Below are 13,651 nucleotides of genomic sequence, written 5' to 3' on the forward strand. Positions count from 1 at the left end.
GACATCCACCATCCATTTGGATATCTTCTCTATCAACTTTTGATGCTCTTTTCTGAGCCTACCATGTTAATCATGGTTATCGGCGAATCAGGGTTCCACGCCGGAGAGGGAGCGTGAGAAAGAGAGACCACATCCAAGGGAGATAAATGTATTAATTTTTTTTTTGATCAAGCGGAAATATGGGAAAAGTTATTGAGGAGCAAATGTAGGACAAATTACTGAAGCGCAAATTTGGGAAAAGTTATTGAGGCGCAAATGTGGGACAAATTACTGAAGCGCAAATGTGGGAAAAGTTTTTAAAGCGCAAATGTGGGAAAAGTTTTTAAAGCGCAAATGTGGGACAAATTACTGAAGCGCAAATGTGGGAAAAGTTATTGAGGCGCAAATGTGGAACAAATTACTGAAGCGCAAATGTAGGAAAAATGTTATTTATATTTTTACCGGTCTAATAGGTATAGCAGTGGTACATCACACCCAAAAATTAGTGAATTTCACCCAAAAATGTAACTGACAATTTATTTATTTTTTACCTGTCTACTAGGTATAGCAGTGGTACATCACACCCAAAAATTGGTGAATTTGACCCGAAAATGTAACTGACAAAGTAGTGAAATGACATAAAATAAAAAAAAATACGTACAAAAAAAAAAAGTGATTTATGAGGTGGAGTTCCATATGGAGTAGGAGTTTGAGGAGGCGGTGGACGTAGCGCTGTAGGTGGAAGCGGCGGTGGAGGAGGATGAGGTTTTTGGTTTTAATTTATATATATATATATTTTTTTTTTATTAGGGTACACTCCAAAAGAGTGTGAAATATCCAAAATACAAGAATGAGCAATTGTGCTGCAGTATAACAATGGCTGGTTAAGGCCGGTATACATGTCTATTCTGCACAAGGTAGGGACAAGTCCTGTGGAATCCATGCCTGGTTCATTTTCATGAACGTGAGCTTGTCCACATTGGCTGTGGACAGGCGGCTGCGCTTGTCTGTTATGACGCCCCCTGCCATACTAAACACACGTTCAGATAATACACTGGCTGCAGGGCAGGCCAGCACCTCCAAGGCGTAAAGGGCAAGCTCAGGCTATGTGCCCAATTTGGAGACCCAGAAGTTGAAGGGGGCAGACCCGTCATTCAGTACGTGTAGGTGTGTGCACACATACTGCTCCACAATGTTGGTGAAATGCTGCCTCCTGCTAAGACGTTCCATATCAGCTGGTGGTGCTGGTTGTTGTGGCGTGTTGACAAAGCTTTTCCACATTTCGGCCATGCTAACCCTGCCTTCTGAGGTGCTGGCGGTGCCCCAGCTGCGTTGGTGACCTCTTCGTCTTCCTCTGCCTTGTGCTTCCACTGTGCCCCCGCTGTCAGGTGGGAATGCCACCAGCAGCGCATCTACCAGCGTGCGCTTGTACTCGCGCATCTTACGATCACGCTCCAGTGACAAAATTAAGGACGGTACGTTGTCCTTGTAACGGGGTTCCAGCAGCGTGGCCACCAAGTAATTCGGCGGTGTCATATGACAGCTGTCGTTGCGGAGACACTGCAGCATATAATTGCTCATGTGTGCCAGGCTGCCCAGAGGCAACGAAAAGCTGTCCTCTGTGGGAGGTGTATCATCTCTGTCCTCTGTATCCCCCCAGCCACGCACCAGTGATGGCCATGAGCTGGTCTGGGTGCCACCCTGCTGTGAACATGGTTCCTCCTCCTCCATCTCCTCCTCCTCATCCTCCACCTAATCAGTGGTGCTGTTCCGCAGAGCGACTCACCCGTGCTTCCTGCAGCTGAAACTCCACTATCGCCTGCTGCTGCTCGCGCAGTCTGGCCAGCATGTGCAAGGTGGAGTTCCACCTTGTGGGCACGTCGAAGGCCGAAGTTACACTGCATCGCTGACAGGCAAGCAGCAGCAGGGTGAGAACGCCAAAGGCTAGCACAGACGGCCCGCACTTTATGCAGCAGCTCTGACATATCGGGGTCATTTTTAAGGAATCTCTGCACCACCGTCAAACCGGCTAGTCCCAGAGCTGCTACGAGATTTCATCTATTATCGCACACCACCAGGCCGGGCTTGAGGCTCACTGGCACCAACCACTCATCGGTCTAGGTCTTTGCCATGGCAGTGTGCACCTGCGCACTGGGAGGTGCTGACTAACCCCCTTTTTTTGCAGATTTACAATGCTGGAGATGTGGCACTCCAGCGAGTCGTGCCCTCCTGATTAGCCTGTCTGCCCCATAGGTTGATTTTAATTAGTTTCAGTATAATGCTGTAGCCTGCTCTCACTAGATTCATTGGAAGCTGTCTGGCACAAGGAAAGGTATAGAGTGGGCTCGGAATGCATGTTGGTACCTGCTTCCCTTGTAATGGAGGCCATTATGGCACCAAAAATGGTAAAAAGCAGAGTGGATCCAGCATGCATGTGGATCCAACACTCCCTGAACTTTATGGCGGCCATTATGGCGCATAACAGGTAGTATTTAGTGTTTGGACCCCTCTAACAGAGATCGCCTTGACGTACGGCAGACGGGCTCAAATGATTTTGTACAAAATGCATTGGCCAAGCATCTCACTTTATAAATAAGCATAGCATTAGCACTATTTGGCATTATTGTACTTTATCTGATTTGCAGGGTGCTGCTGCATTGTCTCTTTTCTTTTCCTCTAGGCATTCAGGGCTAGGGATCGCAGGTGGTTAGGGGAGTACTTCCTCTTCCTCTCCAGTGTTTGGGAGATGGAGAACTGAACGCTTCCGTGGGACATTGTTGAGATGCTTGGTGACCCAGGTGGTGGTGTTGCTGGCAGATCCTCTGTTTGCGGGGTGGCAGGTGGCACTGTCACTCCAAAGGTGAATTAAGAGGCCGAGACTGCAGCAGAAGAGGAAGCAGGAGGAGCCAGAGACCTTTCTTGGTTTTTGAGGTGTCTACTACACTGCAGCACGTGCTTATGCAGCCAGCCAGTAGTGCAGGGGTAACACGTGAGGTGCATGGTGGACCGATGAGGGGCCAAATAATAACACACAGTTCATCAGTTTACTCACGGTTAGCAGAAAGCCTCCCTGGGCTGGCAGCACAGTGTTGAGGTGGACAGCACAAAATCCTCCGGGGCACGCTCTGTGGTAGGGAAGCATCAGCCAAGATGGTGGTTGAGGTGCCCTTGATGTTAGGGGTGCTTAGGGTGCTTGTTGCGGCTGAGTCCCTTGATGGTTTTCGTCGTGACGCCAGTACCGTTAATGGTGGTACAACCAATAGTAGTAATAATTAGTGATGAGCGGCAGGGGCAATATTCGAATTAGCGATATTTCGCGAATATATGGTAGAATATTCGTCATATATTCGTATTCGAGATATTCGTTTTATTGCAAAAAATCTGTAATAAAAAAAATTTTTATGCGAAAAAAGGTGTTGGTCAAAAACGAGTATATAGCACTACAGAATATACTGCTACAGTATATATGCGTTTTTAGAATATTCGTCATTTTTTCCATCTGAACAAATGATTCCTCCCTGCTTAAAATGCATGTGGGTCAATGAGTCATTGGCCCACAAGCAAGAAGCAGGGAGGAATCATGACTTTAGATATTGAAAAAAGACGAATATTCCAAAAAAACGAATATATAGCACTATAGCGAATATATTTGTTTTGAAATTTTTTAGAATATTCGTCTTTTTTTTCTTTTCTCCAAACAGTACAGTTAAACCCCTTTGGCATACTCCTCCCCACAAGCGTCCCCGTCACCATGGGAAAGCCTGGTGGTTAGAATATACCATCGGATCTGAGTTAGATCATGAAAACTCAAATCCGATGGTATATTCTAACACAAAGGCTTTCCCATGGTGATGGGGACGCTTGAAGTTAGAGTATACCAACAGGCGCATACATACTGGCCCCCTGCTGTCTGGCGGCACCTGACCTCTGACAGGGCACTGTGATCCACACAATTAACGCCCCCCCACTATTAAAATCATTCATGGGCAGTGCGCCCTAACACCCCCTCACCAGTATTACAATAATTGGTGGCCAGTGCGCATCCCCCCTCTGTATTAAACATCATTGCTGGCAGTGCGCTGACAATCCCTCCCCCCGTATTAATCATTGCTGGCAGTGCGCCCTCAATCCCCCTCCCTCCCCAGTATTAATCATTGCTGGCAGTGCGCCCCTTCCCCATAATTGGTGGCAGTGGCAGTTCCGTTCGGAGTCCCAGAAGTGTAATGCTGGGGCTCTGATCGGTTACCATGGCAACCAGGGCGCTACTGAAGTCCTGGCTGCCGTGGTCAGTTAGTCAGCATTGTACTTACCTGTGCTGGGGCCGCCAGGCGCTCCTTCTTCTCAAACTGACAGGTCTGTGCGGCGTATGCTTATAGCAATGCGCCACACAGACCTTGTGCTGTGATCCGCACAATTAACCCCTCAGGTGCGGCAGAGGTCAGGTGCCGCCAGGCAGCAGGGAACCAGTATGTATGCGCCTGTTGGTATACTCTAACTTCAAGCGTCCCCATCACCATGGGAACGCCTTTGTGTTAGAATATACCATCGGATTTGAGTTTTCATGATCTAACTCAGATCCGATGGTATATTCTAACCACCAGGCGTTCCCATGGTGACAGGGACGCTTGTGGGGAGGAGTATGCCAAAGGGGTTTAACTGTACTGTTTGGAGAAAAAAAAAAGACAAATATTAAAAAAAATGTCAAAACAAATATATTCTCTATAGTGCTATATATTAGTTTTTTAGAATATTCGTCTTTTTTCAACATCTAAAGTCATCATTCCTTCTTGCTTGTGGGCCAATGACTCATTGACCACAAGTATTTTAAGCAGGGAGGAATCAGTTGTTCAGATGTAAAAAATGACGAATATTCGATATAACGAATATATAGCAGTATATTCGTAATATTCGTGAATTATCGAAGTTGCGATATTCGCGATTAATATTCGCTATTCGAATATTCACGCTCAACACTAGTAATAATGAGGTAGACAGTGGTAAGGTGCAACTCACAACTTTTACTAATGTTGACTTTGGCTGCAGCAGTACAAAATACAGTCTCTTGTTGGTATTAGAGTTAGTCTGCAAATCCACTCTTCCTAGGCTCTCTTAGGCCTTGATTCAAGCTGTGGTCATGGAGTACCTTATTCCTGTTGATGTGCTCAGTCCTATACCTTGTCCTTTCCCTCCAAGCTGAATATTGGGACAGGTAGCTAATCTATTTCCCAGAATTATGGTGTGGCTGCCAGAAGCTATAAGTCCTCCACCATGCGCAAATGTGTCTGTGGCCCTAAATAATGGCTATTATCACCGATGAATCTTTCTGATGCTTGTTTCTATTTCAGGGAGGCAAACTCTCTCCTACTGGTCAGGAATGCAAGTATATAGTCCGGCCACAGAAGGAAAACGCTCTTCTGTGCCTCAGACCTTGGTACTACCACATAGCAAAGTTGGCTCCACTCACTAATCTGTGGTGTGAAGTCTTCACTCTGCAATCTCATCTCACTAGGCCTGACCTAGGTATATATAGAACATAAGTTTTATCCCCATCTAGTGGTGGGATGTATAAATTACACCTAATCTGCCTGGTAACAGGGATTTTGCAGATAAGTTAGTACAAAGTCACATAACATAGCATAATACAATTTCTAGGGTAAAAAGTGCTTTTAAAGTGAACCTGTCACCAGGATTTTGGGTATAGAGCTGAGGACATGTGTAGCTAGATGGCCGCTAGCACATCCGCAATACCCAGTCCCCTTAGCTCTCTGTGCTTTTATTGTGTAAAAAAAACGATTTGATACATATGAAAATTAACCTAAAAGAGTCATATCTTACTTGTGTGACCAGAGAAGAGTCATATTTTCAAGCTCTGACTCATCTCAGGTTAATTTGCATATGTATGAAATCTGTTTTTATACACAATAAACACCAGATGTGTGACACTTTTTTGCAGCCTAGGTGGGCAAAGGGGCCCATATTCCAAAGAGCACCTTTCGGATTTCACTGGTCATTTTTTACAGAATTTGATTTCAAACTACTTACCACACATTTGGGCCCCTAGAATGCCAGGGCAGTATAACTACCCCACAAGTGACCCCATTTTGGAAAGAAGACACCCCAAGGTATTCGCTGATGGGCATAGTGAGTTCATGGAAGTTTTTATTTTTTGTCACAAGTTAGTGGAATATGAGACTTTGTAAGAAAAAAAATAAATAAAAAAAAAATCATCATTTTCCGCTAACTTGTAACAAAAAATAAAAAGTTCTATGAACTCACTATGCCCATCAGTGAATACCTTAGGGTGTCTACTTTCCGAAATGGGGTCATTTGTGGGGTGTTTGTACTGTCAGGGCATTGTAGAACCTCAGGAAACATGACAGGTGCTCAGAAAGTCAGAGCTGCTTCAAAAAGCGGAAATTCACATTTTTGTACCATAGTTTGTAAACGCTATAACTTTTACCCAAACCATTTTTTTTTTACCCAAACATTTTTTTTTTATCAAAGACATGTAGAACAATAAATTTAGAGAAAAATTTATATATGGATCTCGTTTTTTTTGCAAAATTTTACAACTGAAAGTGAAAAATGTCATTTTTTTGCAAAAAAATCGTTAAATTTCGATTAATAACAAAAAAAGTAAAAATGTCAGCAGCAATGAAATACCACCAAATGAAAGCTCTATTAGTGAGAAGAAAAGGAGGTAAAATTCATTTGGGTGGTAAGTTGCATGACCGAGCAATAAACGGTAAAAGTAGTGTAGGTCAGAAGTGTAAAAAGTGGCCTGGTCTTTCAGGGTGTTTAAGCACTGGGGGCTGAGGTGGTTAAAGTTATCACCACTTAAATTGACACTGGTCAGATTTGCAAAAAATGGCCTGGTCCTTAAGGTGAAATATGGCCGTGTCCTTAAGGGGTTAATAACTGAATATGACAGCAGTATATAACCCTTGAATTGTTTTATTAATAGAAGAATATAAAAACTGTATATAAAGGGTGTATCTCACACGTCCTGATCCACACTAGGCCGCAATTAAAGATTTGTGCCTAAAATGGCTGTATTTCAAATAACTGAATAGAACCACAGTGTGTAAAGGCTGTATCTCACATGCCCTTATCCAGACTAGGCCGCAATTAAAGATTTGTGCCCAAAATGGGTGTTTGTTTAATAACTGAATATGACAGCAGTATATAACCCTGGAATTTTACACTGACAGATGCTGCAAGGCCTGAAAATCGTGTTTTTTGGCAAAAAAGGGTGTTTTTAAAAACCCAGAAAATGATGGCTGTATTTCTAGCTTAAATTGCACTCTGACTAATCCAGATGTTGGATATTGGCAAAAAAATGATTTTTTTACTAACTGAATATGAAAGCTGTATATGACCCTTGAATTTCACACATGCTGATGCTGCAAGGGCTGTAAAATAGTGGATTTTGCAAAAAAAAAGGGTGTTTTTAAAACCCAGAAAATTATGACTGTATTTCTAGCTTAAATTGCACACTGACTAATCCAGATGTTGCATATTGCCAAAAAAGTGTGTTTGTTTTTTTAGTAACAGAATATGAAAGCTGTATATATTAAACTTGAATTTCACATGTGCAGATCTGTAAAATAGTTGATTTTGGCAAAAATAAAAGTGTGTTTTTAAAAACCCAGAAAATTATGGCTGTATGTCAAGCTTAAATTGCACACTGACTAATCCTGCAAATGCCCCAGATGTTGAATATTTCCAAAAAAGGGTGATTTTTTAAAACCAGATTATTAGTGCAGTTTTTCAAGCTTGGATTTCAATTTCACAAAAGCTCAGATGCAGTGCTGGTGCACTGAGCTTGCATAAAATGGCCGCCGCCCACCTAACTTACAGACGGATAAAAGTTTTATTTTTTTCTATCACTGGGCTCAGGGCTGGGTAAAAAGATTGTGACCTGCACCCACACAACTAGATGTATGTAGATCGCTGAGTTAGATTCCAGTTCTGAACAAAGATTTTCTCCTATTAGTAGGCATGGCTGTGATGGCTTCTAAGGGCACAGAGTTAAAACGCTTGTTGATTGGCTGCTCTGCAGCCTTTCAAAAAGCGCCAAGAAAGCGTCGAACACCGAACCCGAACTTGTACTAAAATGTTCGGGTTTGGGTCCGGGGTCCAAAAATCCTAAAGCTTGGTACGAACCGAACTTTACAGTTCGGGTTCGCTCAACCCTATTTATCTGCTTTTAAAACAGAAAGTGATATTTATTACTTAACATTCCCCATATGTCTACTTTATGTTGGCATCATTTTGCAAATGTCATTCTATATTTTTAGTACGTTAGAAGCTTCGTATTTTAGAAGCAATTCTTAAAATTTTAAAGAAAATTTCTAGGGTTGAGCGAACCCAAACTGTAAAGTTCAGGTTCGTACCGAACTTTAGGATTTTTGGACCCCGGACCCAAACCCGAAGATTTCAGTAAGAATTCGGGTTCGGTGTTCGGCGCTTTTTTAAAGGCTGCAGAGCAGCCAATCAACAAGCGGTTAACTGTCTGACCTTAGAAGCCATCACAGCCATGCCTACTAATGACTGGCCAGTGTACCATGTGACCCAGCCTCTATATAAGCTGGAGTCACGTAGCGCTGCACGTCACTCTGCTGTGCTTAGTGTAGGGAGAGGATGCTGCTGGTGATTTCATGGAGAGAATAGGAGAGACTCTTTGCTCAAAATCAGAATCTAACTCAGCGATCTACATACATTGTGTTTTGTGGGTGCAGGGCACAATTTTTTTATCCTGCCCTGAGCCCAGGAACCGAAAAAAAAGAACTTTAATAAGTCAGTTAGGTGGGCGGCGGTGGCGGACATTTTATGCAAGCTCAGTGCACCAGCACTTTGTCAATATACAACATCTGGATTAGTCAGTGTGCAATTTAAGCTAGAAATACACCCATAATTTTCTGGGGTTTTAAAAACACACTTTTTTGCCAAAAAACAAGATTTTCCGGCCTTGCAGCATCAGCACGTGTGAAATTACAGGCTTATATACTGCTGTCAAATTCAGTTGTTAACCCTTTCACGACTGCAATCTGTATATATACGTGATAGCTGCACATGCCCCGTGCAGCTACCACGTATATACACGTTCTGGCAGCTCTTTAATCCAAGCGCTGCAAAGCGCTTGGATTTAAGCTTCTGCCCCTGTCCTGCTGCTGTCACGGACAGCATACAGTGCGGTAATGCCGGCAAGGGGCCACTCTGATTGCAGACTAACCAATCTGATCGCGGCTGTGTTTAAATGCCGGTTTCAGGCTCTGATCTGCGCTCTGCAGATCACAGCCTGAAATCGGTAATGTGTCCTGAAGCCCCCTCTGTGCCCCCTCCTTGTTCATGTCCTGCCCCCGATGCGGTCCTGCCCCGATCTGTGCCCCCTCCTTGTTCTTGTCCTGCCCCCGATGCGGTCCGCCCCCTCCTGCACCGATCTGTGCCTCCTTCGTGTCGATCATCTTATCCTGCCCCCCCGAAGCGGTCCGCCCCCTCCTGCCCCGATCTGTAAGTAAAATGCTGCCCCCCCGTTTCCAGCGCTGCCCCCTGCCCCCGATGCGGTCCCCCTTGTGTGTGTGTGATGGCGGCGGCTCCATTCCTGAGCCGCCGCCATCAGCAGCGTGTGTCAGCTCTATGCTGACACTGCTGTAACCCCATAGATGCCGCAGTAGCGGCATCCATGGGGGTAATAGAGGGAGGGGGCCCCCTCTCTCTCAACCATCAGGGCTGCTGCGATCGCAGCGCCCGATGGTTGCCATGGCAACCGGACGCTTTGCAAAGGCATCCGGTTGCCATGGTATAGGCGTCCAGTGCTGCCACCTACAGGCATCTGATTGTATTATACTTTGCAATGCAAGAGCATTGCAAAGTATAGTACAACCATCAGCCCCACTGGATCTTCAAGATCCAAGAGGGAACTGATAAAAAAAAATGTGAAAATAATAAAAGTAAAAATAAATAAATAAAAATGTAAAAAATAAATTTCCTTTTCCTATAAAAAAAAAAACCAAACAAACAGAAAACCACACATATTAGGTGTCACCGCGTCCGTAACGACCATCTCTATAAATATATCACATCATCAACCCCGTCCAATAAACACCATAAAAAATAAAAAATAAAAACGGTGTAAAAAAATAAGCCATTTTTGTCACCTTACATCACAAAAAGTGCAACACCAAGCGATCAAAAAAGGCGAATATACCCCAAAATAGTACCAATCAAACCGTTACCTCATCCCGCAAAAAATGAGCCCATATTTAAGACAATCGCCCAAAAAATAAATAAGCTATGGCTCTCAGACTATGGAGACACTAAAACATCATTTTTTTGGTTTCAGAAATGCTATTATTGTGTAAAACTTAAATAAATAAGAAAAAGTATACATATTAGGTATTGCCACATCCGTAACTATCTTCTCTATAAAACTGTCACATGACCTAACCCCTCAGATGAACGCTGTAAAAAAAAAAAAAAAAAAAACTGTTCCAAAACAGCCAATTTTTTGGCCACCTTGTCCCATAAAGTGTAATAATGAATGATCAAAAAATCCTATGTACCCAAAAATGGTACCAATAAAAACCTCAACTCTTTCTGCAAAAAATGAGCCCCTGCACAAGACGATCGGTAGAAAAATAAAAAACATATGGCGTTCAGAAAACCAATCCAGCAAAATCTGCCTTCCAAAAACCATGCGGCGCTCCTTCCATTCTGCGCCCTGCCGTGCGCCCTTACATCAGTTTACGACCACATGTGGGGTGTTTCTGTAAACCGCAGAATCAGAGTAATAAATATTGAGTTTTGTTTGGCTGTTAACCCTTAATGTGTTAAAGAAAAAAATGTAATAAAATAGAAAATCTGCTAAAAAAGTGAAATTTAGAAATTTCATCTCCATTTTCCTTTAATTCTTGTGGAACACCTAAAGGGTTAATAATGTTTGTAAAATTGGTTTTGAATACCTTGAGGGGTGTAGTTTCTACAATGGGGTCATTTATGGGGTTATCCACTATGTAGGCCCCACAAAGTGACTTCAGACCTGAACTAGTTCTTAAAAAGTGGGTTTTGGAAATTTTCTTAAAAATTTTAAGAATTGCTTCTAAACTTCTAAGCCTTCTAACGTCCTAAAAAAATAAAATAACATTTCCAAAATGATGCCAACATAAAGTAGACATATGGGGAATGTCATGTAATAAATATTTTATGAGGTATCACTTTCTGTTTTAGAAGCAGAGAAATTGAAATTTAGAAAATTGCAAATTTTTACTTTTTTTTGGTAAATTTGGGATTTTTTTTAAAAAAAAGGAGATATATATTGACTCAAATTTATGACTGTCATGAAGTACAATGTGTCACGAGAAAACAATCTCAGAATGGCGTAGATAAGTAAAAGTGTTCCAAAGCTATTACCACTTAAAGTGACGCATGTCAGATTTGTAAATTTTGACCTGGACACTGGGGCATCAATGACCTTTGGTCATGAAAGGGTTAAACAAACACTCGTTTGGGCAAAAAAAAATTAGTTGGCAGCCTTTGATGCAGATGTCATTGTGAGATACACCCTTAATACATTTGGGTTAGATTCAGAGATTTGAAATACCGCCATTTGGTGCACCAATATTTAATTCAGGCCTACAGTGGTTCAGGCCGTGTGAGATACACCCTTTACATACAGGGGTTTGATTCAGGCATTTGAAATACAGCCATTTTGGGCAAAGAAATCTTTAATTCAGGCCTACAGTGGGTCAGGCCGTGTGAGATACACCCTTTAAATACAGGGGTTTGATTCAGGCATTTGAAATACAGTCATTTAGGGCAAAGAAATCTTTAATTCAGGCCTACAGTGGGTCAGGCCATGTGAGATACACCCTTTACATACAGGGGTTTGATTCAGGCATTTGAAATACAGCCATTTTGGGCAACAAAATCTTTAATTCAGGTCTACACTGGTTCAGGCCGTGTGAGATACACCCTTTACATATAGGGGTTTGATTCAGGCATTTGAAATACAGCCATTTTGGGCAAATAAATCTTTAATTGAGGCCTATTCTGGTTCAGGCCGTATGAGATACACCCTTTACATACTGTAGTTCTATTTTACTATTAATTAAACACCCATTTAGGGAAAGATCCTAAATTCGAGAAATATGAGAAGAGCGTCAAATAAGGGACGTGGCCCAGGTCGTGGTGCTGCTGGTGAAGCTCCTGTTGCAGGGAGAGGACGTGGTCGATCTGTGCCAGCTACACGCACAAGTGAAACCCCTTCCTCAGGTGCGAGTAGGCGACAGAACCTGCATAGGTATTTGGTCGGGCCTAATGCGGCTCTACGAATGGTGAGGCCTGAACAAGTACAGGCGATAGTAGATTGGGTTGCTGACAGTGGATACAGTTGTTTCACATTGTCTCCCACCCAGTCTCCTGCTGAAAGACCACAGTTGGCACCTGCAGCCCATGTCCATCAGTCTTTCACCTCACCCTCTTGCAAATCAGCCAAGCAGTCTGAGCCCCAAGTCATGCAGCAGTCTCTTCTGCTTTTTGATGACTCTGTTAGCAGGGTTTCCCAGGGCCATCCACCTAGCCCTGCCCCAGAAGTGGAAGAGATTGAGTGCACCGATGCCCAACCACTTATCTTTCAAGATAAGTACATGGGAGGACCATCGCAGCACTTCTCGGATGATGAAGAAACACAGGTGCCAACTGCTGGGGCTTTCAAAAGTGTGCAGACCGACAAGGAAGGCAGGGGTGAAGACTGGGTGGAAGATGATGTGGAGGACGATGAGGTCCTCGACCCCACAAGGAATCAAGGTCATGCGAGTGACCTATGTAGTTCGGAGGAAGAGGCGGTGGTCGCACAGAGCCACCAGCACAGCAGAAGAGGGAGCAGGGAGCAAAAGCTGAGTGGCCGTCCTCTAGACAGTACGCCTGCTACTGCCCACTGCAGCAAGGGACCGAGCACACCAAAGCCAGCTCAAAGGAGTTCCCTGGCGTGGCAGTTCTTCAGACAATGTGCTGACAACAAGACACGAGTGGTTTGCATGCTGTGCAATCAGAGCCTGAAGCGAGGCATAAACATTCTCAACCTGAGCACAACCTGCATGACCAGGCATTTAAGTGAAAGCACGAGCTGCAGTGGAGTAGACACCTCAAAAAACAAGAAAGTCTCTGGCTCCTCCTGCTTCCTCTTCTGCTGCAGTCTCGGCCTCTTCATCCACCTCTGGAGTCACAGTGCCACCTGCCACCCCGCAAACAGAGGATCTGCCAGCAACACCAACACCTGGGTCACCAAGCATCTCCACAATGACCCACGGAAGCGTTCAGCTCTCCATCTCCAAATGCTGGAGAGGAAGAGGAAGTACCCACCTACCCACCCGCGATCCCTAGCCCTGAATGCCAGCATTTCTAAATTACTTGCTTATGAAATGCTGTCATTCCGTCTGGTGGAGACGGATAGTTTTAAAGGCCTTATGGCGGTGGCTGTCTCACAGTACGTCGTGCCAAGCCGCCACTACTTTTCAAGGCGAGCCCTCCCTTCCCTGCACAACCAAGTAGGGGACAAAATCAGGTGTGCACTGCGCAACACCATCTGTGGCAAGGTGCACCTGACTACGGATACGTGGACCAGTAAGCACGGTCAGGGCCATTATATCTTCATAACAGCAAACTGGGTAAA

This window comes from Bufo bufo, chromosome 6, assembly GCF_905171765.1.
Source record: "Bufo bufo chromosome 6, aBufBuf1.1, whole genome shotgun sequence".
Taxonomy (NCBI): domain Eukaryota; kingdom Metazoa; phylum Chordata; class Amphibia; order Anura; family Bufonidae; genus Bufo; species Bufo bufo.